Source organism: Triticum dicoccoides, chromosome 7A (assembly GCF_002162155.2).
Source record: "Triticum dicoccoides isolate Atlit2015 ecotype Zavitan chromosome 7A, WEW_v2.0, whole genome shotgun sequence".
Classification (NCBI taxonomy): domain Eukaryota; kingdom Viridiplantae; phylum Streptophyta; class Magnoliopsida; order Poales; family Poaceae; genus Triticum; species Triticum dicoccoides.
The window spans coordinates 664,267,973-664,275,531 of NC_041392.1; positions in this window are offsets into that span (position 1 = coordinate 664,267,973).

Here is a 7,559-nt window from a genome sequence, read left to right on the forward strand (position 1 = left end):
AAGATCTTCCGCTTTGAGAATTTTTGGGTGGAAATGCCAGGTTTTCTTGACTGTGTTAAGACCTCTTGGGAGGAGCCCGTTGCTGTGGGCTTATCTGCACCTGCCACTTTGTCTGTTAAATTCAAGAGGTTGAGACTTGCACTCAAGAAGTGGAGCACTAATATTTCCTCCTTAAAAAGGTTGGCCACTAAATGTTCAGAGGTGGTTTTGTATTTTGATAACCTTGAGGAACTCAGACCCCTGACCAGACCTGAGTTCAACTTCAGGAAAAGGGTCAAGCTTCAGTATGAACGCGTACTGAAACTGCATCATATATATTGGAAGCAGAGGTGCGCCATCAGATATATCATGGTGGGGGACGAAAACTCCAATTTCTTTCATGCTATGGCCTCAGAGAGGCTTAGACGAAACACGATCTCCTCGTTGCAGAGAGAGGATGGCTTTGTTGTCAGTGATCATGACCAAATGGCAGGAATTTTATGGAACTCCTTTAAGTCCAGAATGGGCCAAGCGCAGGGTATCTCCATGGGTTTTGATCTCTCCTCTTTGATTGCCCCTGTCTTGGGCCTTGAGGAATTGGACGCTCCCTTTTCTGATGACGAGATTTCTGCGGTACTTAAAGATCTGCCTACTAATCGGGCACCTGGACCTGATGGGTTTAACGATATGTTTGTCAAGAAATGTTGGACTATTATTGAGACAGATTTCAGAAAGTTAGTTAAGGACTTTTTTGAGGGGAGGATCAGCTTGCAGAATATCAATTCTTCCTTCATCACCCTCATCCCCAAAATGTTGATGCCAATGGGCCCTAATGATTTCAGGCCTATTTCCTTAACTAATACCTGCCTCAAATTCCTCACCAAACTATTGGCCAATCGATTGCAAAAGGTAATCCTCAAGTGCATACAAAAGAACCAATATGGTTTTTTGAAACATCGGTCTATTCAGGATTGTTTGGCATGGGCGTTTCAGTACATCTATCAGTGTAAGCAATCAAAGAAATCAATCATACTCTTAAAGTTGGACTTTGCTAAGGCTTTTGATACTGTTGAGCATGAGGCCATTCTGGCTCTGCTTATGGCAAAAGGTTTCCCCCCAAATGGATTGGTTGGGTCAAGGAAATTTTGTCCTCTGGTGACTCTCAGGTACTTCTTAATGGCATCCCTGGCAATCACTTTAAGTGTAAGCGTGGGGTTAGGCAAGGGGGCCCTTTTTCTCCATTGCTTTTTGTTTTGGCAGCAGACCCGTTGCAGTCGGTTGTTAACAAGATGTTGCTGGATGGTACTCTCTCTCTGCCGATTGATTGCAATGACAAGGATTTTCCAATAATCCAGTATGTTGATGATACTATCATGCTACTCCCTGCGGATGAAGCCCAGCTCCTAGCCCTCAGAGCTATGTTGCAGGTTTTTGCTGAACCGACTGGTCTTAGAGTAAACTTTGCTAAGTCCATGATGGTACCTATTAATTTCCCTAAAGCTGAGGCTCTTCGGCTTTCTCAGGTCTTTCAATGTACTCTAGGATCACTGCCATTCACCTATCTTGGCCTCCCCTTGGGAACGACCAAGCCCACGATCCTTGATCTGATGCCCTTGGTGGATTCACTTAAGAGGCGTTTGACTGCAAGTTCAGCTATGTTGAACCAAGGTTGCAGACTCCAGTTGCTGAGATCGGTTCTTTCGTCCATGCCTATATACTTCCTCTGCTCCCTATCCATTCCACCTGGCATCATCAAGCAATTAGAGCGGATTATGCGCCGATGTCTTTGGAGAGGAAACTCTGATACACCGAGGCAATCCCTTGCAGCGTGGGATATGGTTTGTAGACCCAAGGAAAAAGGAGGATTGGGGGTCATCAACTTGCAGCTTCAGAACCAAGGGCTCCTCATTAAACACTTACATAAATTCTAGAATAAAGCGGTTATACCCTGGGTATCCTTGTTGTGGGATTCATACTATGATGGAGTTGTCCCTCATGCCACTGTTCTTTGTGGCTCCTTTTGGTGGAAGAATATTTTTAAGTTAGCTGATAATTACAGAGCTGTTGCCTCCGTTTCAGTTAACAAAGGGGACTCGGTTTTGTTCTGGTCTGATGCTTGGAATTTGGGTGGTCCAACCATGCCTTTGAGACATAGATTGCCTCGGTTGTTCTCTTATGCTTTGGATGATAAGATTTCTGTGGCAGATTTCATTGACAGTCACGATAGGGCCTCTTTCTTTCAGTTGCCTATTTCCTAGCAGGCTGCTACTGAACTTGATTCGCTCACTGTCTGGGTGAACAACTTGGATAGGGACCCGTTGGCTAATGATGTTTGGTCTTGGGTAGGACCCACGGGAGCTTACACTTCAAAGAGCTACTACACCATCATGCACTCTCATATGGTCACCATTCAGCCTTGCAAATGGTTATGGAGTAGTCGATGTACGCTGAAAATCAAGGTTTTTGCTTGGCTCCTATTCTTTGACAGACTCAACACCAAGGACCTGCTGGTGAGGAGGCACTGGCGGGCTGGGGATGCTGATAATCTTTGTATGTTGTGCCACCAGCATATTTATGAGGATCATCAACACTTGTTTTTTTCCTGTAACTTCAGTATGAGGATCTGGACTTATTTGCAGATTGACTGGTTTGGTGGTTCTAATGTCCATCAATGCATTTCTTTGGCCAGACAAAGATTTGCTAAATGCTTTTTCTTTGAGGTGGTGTTCACAGCAGCTTGGAACATTTGGATTCTTCGGAATGGAAGGACTTTCAGAGGGGAACGACCTACGTTTAGTGCTTGGCGTTGTAAATTTGTACATGACCTAACTTTGCTTTCTCATAGAGTTAAGGCTCATGTTAGACCCCTCCTCCTAGCCTGGTTGGAAGGGTTACCTTGAGTTCTCCTTTGTATAGGTAGGTTTAGGTAAGTTTGCCTCCCTTGGATCTCTTTTGTTTCTTTCTGTATATAGTTAACTTGTACTGGACTATTGCTTCATTTGGAATAAACGACTGTGAGGTTGTGCCTTGCAGCAGTTAGTCAAAAAAAATAAAGCTCCAAGTAAAGTTACCGATAGAAGTAGACGAAAGACGGGATGCCTTCCGGGGCATCCCCAAGCTTTGGCTTTTAGGTGTCCTTAGATTATCTTGGGGGTGCCATGGGCATCCCCAAGCTTAGGCTCTTGCCACTCCTTGTTACATAATCCATCAAATCTTTACCCAAAACTTGAAAACTTCACAACACAAAACTTAAAGTAGAAAATCTCGTGAGCTCCGTTAGCGAAAGAAAACAAAAGACCACTTCAAGGTACTGTAATGAACTCATTCTTTATTTATATTGGTGTTAAACCTACTGTATTCCAACTTATCTATGGATTATAAACTATTTTACTAGCCATAGATTCATCAAAATAAGCAAACAACACACGAAAAACAGAATCTGTCAAAAATAGAACAGTCTGTAGTAATCTGTAGCTAACGCAAGTTCTGGAACCCCAAAAATTCTAAAAGAAATTTCTGGACGTGAGGAATTTATCTATTAATCATCTGAAAAATTAATTAACTAAATATCACTTTCCAAATAAAAATAGCAGCAATTCTCGTGAGCGCTAAAGTTTCTGTTTTTTACAGCAAGATTAAAAATACTTTCCCCAAGTCTTCCCAACGGTTCTACTTGGCACAAACACTAATTAAACACAAAAAAACACAACCAAAACAGAGTCTAGATAAATTATTTATTACTAAGCAGGAGCAAAAATCAATTAATAAAAACAAAATTGGGTTGCCTCCCAACAAGCACTATCGTTTAACGCCCCTAGCTAGGCATAACAAGCAAGAATAGATCTAGGTATTGCCATCTTTGGTAGGCAATCCATAAGTGGCTCTCATGATAGATTCATATGGTAATTTAATTTTATTTCTATGGAAGTATTCCATGCCCTTTTTTAATGGAAATTGGAATCTAATATTCCCTTCCTTCATATCAATAATTGCACCAACCGTTCTAAGGAAAGGTCTACCGAGAATAACAGTGCAAGAAGGATTGCAATCTATATCAAGAACGATAAGATCTACGGGCACATAATTCATATTTGCAACAATAAGAAAATCATTAATTCTTCCCATAGGTTTCTTAATAGTGGAATCTGCAAGATGCAAGTTTAGAGAGCAATCATCAAAATCTAGCAAATCTAGCAAATCACACAAAGTTTTGGGAATAGTAGAGACGCTAGCACCCAAATCACACAAAGCATAAAACTCATAATCTTTAATTTTAATTTTAATAGTAGGTTCCCACTCATCATAAATTTTTCTAGGGATAGAAACTTTCAACTCAAGTTTTTCTTCATAAGATTGCATCAAGGCATCAACGATATGTTCGGTAAAGGCTTTATTTTGACTATAAGCATGAGGAGATTTTAGCAAGGATTGAAACAAGGAAATACAATCAATCAAAGAGAAATTTTCATAATTAAATTCCTTGAAATCTAATATAGTGGGTTTAGCATCATCTAGGGTTTTATTTCTTTTAATCCCACTTTTATCAATTTCACCATCAAGATCTAAATACTCCGAATTTTTAGAACGCCTTCTAGGTAAAGGTGGATCATATTCAGTCCCATCATTGTCATGATTAATATTGCAAAAACAAAGATTTAATAGGGGACACATCAATAACTTTTAGATCTTCATCATTATTTTCATAGGAACTAGAAGAACACGCTTTAATAAAGGCATCTTTCATAGCACGCGTCCTAGCGGTTCTTTCTTTGCACTCATCAATGGAAATTCTCATGGATTTGAGAGACTCATTGATATCATGCTTAGGGGGAATAGATCTAAGCTTTAAAGAATCAACATCAAGAGAAATTCTATCAACGTTGCTAGCCAAATCATCAATCTTAAGCAATTTTTCTTCAATCATAGCATTAAAATTCTTTTGTGAAGAAATAAATTCTTTAATATTAGATTCAAAATCAGAGGGCATCTTATTATAATTTCCATAAGAATTGTTGTAGGAATTACCAAAATTACTAGAGGGATTACTAGGATAAGGCCTAGGATTGAAATTTCCTCTATACGTGTTGTTACCAAAATTGTTCCTACCAACAAAATTCACATCCATAGATTCATTGTTATTTTCAATCAAAGTAGACAAGGTAATATCATTAGGATCAGAAGGAACACTCTTATTAGCAAATAATTTCATAAGTTCATCCATCTTTCCACTCAAAATATTAATTTCTTCTATCGCATGCACCTTTTTATTTGTAGATCTTTCAGTATGCCATTGAGAATAATTAACCATAATATTATCTAGGAGTTTAGTAGCATCTCCTAAAGTGATCTCCATAAAAGTGCCTCCCGCGGCCGAATCTAAAAGATTTCTAGAAGCAAAATTCAATCCGGCATAAAAATTTTGTATAATCATCCACAAATTCAAACCATGAGTAGGGAAATTACATATCATTAATTTCATTCTCTCCCAAGATTGTGCAACATGTTCATGATCAAGTTGCTTAAAATTCATAATATCGTTTCTAAGTGAGATGATCTTAGCGGGAGGAAAATACTTAGAGATAAAAGCATCTTTGCACTTGTTCCATGAATCAATACTATTTTGGGGCAAAGATGAAAACCAAGCTTTAGCACGATCTCTAAGCGAAAAAGGAAATAGCTCCAGTTTAACAATATCATTATCGACATCTTTCTTCTTTTGCATGTCACACAAATCAACGAAGCTATTAAGATGGGTAGCGGCATCTTCACTAGGAAGGCCGGAAAACGGATCTTTCATGACAAGATTCAGCAAAGCAGTATTAATTTCAGAAGATTCAGCATCGGTAAGAGGAGCAATCGGAGTGCTAAGGAAATCATTATTGTTGGTATTGGTGAAGTCACACAATTTAGTATTATCTTGAGCCATCGCGACAAACAAGCAATCCAACACACGAGCAAACAAAAAGCAAACGGGCAAAAGAGGCAAATAGAGAGGGAGGATAGAGAGAGAGGGTGAATAAAACGGCAAGGGTGAAGTGGGGGAGAGGAAAACTAGAGGCAAATGGCAAATAATGTAATGCAGGAGATAGGGATTGTGATGGGTACTTGGTATGTTGACTTTTACGCAGACTCCCCGGCAACGGCGCCAGAAATTCTTCTTGCTACCTCTTGAGCACTGCGTTGGATTTCCCCGAAGAGGACAGGATGATGCAGCAAAGTAGCGTAAGTATTTCCCTTAGTTTTTGAGAACCAATGTATCAATCCAGTAGGAGGCTACGCGCGAGTCCCTCGTACCTACACAAAAACAATAGCTCAACGCAACCAACGCGCTTAGGGGTTGTCAATCCCTTCACGGTCACTTACAAAAGTGAGATCTGATAGAGATGATAAATAATATTTTTGGTATTTTTGGTATAGAGATGCAAAGTGAAAAGTAAAAGCAAAGTAAAAGCAAAACAATAATAAAGTGATGGAGATTGATATGATAAGAAAGAGACCCGGGGGCCATAGGTTTCACTAGTGGCTTCTCTCAAGAGCATAAGTATTCTACGGTGGGTGAACAAATTACTGTTGAGCAATTGATAGAATTGAGCATAGTTATGAGAATATATATAGGTATGATCATGTATATAGGTATCACGTCCGAGACAAGTAGACCGACTCCTGCTTGCATCTACTACTATTACTCCACTCATCGACCGCTATCCAGCATGCATCTAGAGTATTAAGTTAAAAACAAAGTAACGCCTTAAGTAAGATGACATGATGTAGAGGGATAGTTTCATGCAATATGATAACAACCCCATCTTGTTATCCTCGATGGCAACAATACAATACGTGCCTTGCTGCCCCTTCTGTCACTGGGAAAGGACACCGCAAGATCGAACCCAAAGCTAAGCACTTCTCCCATGGCAAGAAAAACCAATCTAGTAGGCCAAACCAAACTGATAATTCGAAGAGACTTGCAAAGATAACCAATCATACATAAAAGAATTCAGAGAAGATTCAAATATTATTCATAGATAGACTTGATCATAAACCCACAATTCATCGATCTCAACAAACACACCGCAAAAAGAAGATTACATCATATAGATCTCCACAAGAGAGGGGGAGAACATTGTATTGAGATCCAAAAAGAGAGAAGAAGCCATCTAGCTACTAACTATGGACCCGTAGGTCTGAAATAAACTACTCACACTTCATCGGAGGGGCTTGGATGATGATGTAGAAGCCCTCCATGATCGATGCCCCCTCCGGCGGAGCTCTGGAATAGGCCTCAAGATGGTATCTCGTGGATACAGAAAGTTGAGGCGGTGGAATTAGGTTTTTGGCTCTGTCCCCGATCGTTTGGGGATACGTGGATATATATGGGAGGAAGAAGTACGTCGGTGGACCTTCGAGGGGGCCACGAGGCAGGGGGCGCGCACTAGGGGGGCGCCCTTCACCCTCGTGACCGCCTCGTGGCTTTCTTGACGGAGGGTCCAAGTCTCCTGGATCTTATCTGATGAGAAAATCACGTTTCCGAAGGTTTCATTCCGTTTGGACTCCGTTTGATATTTTGTTTCTCCGAAACACTG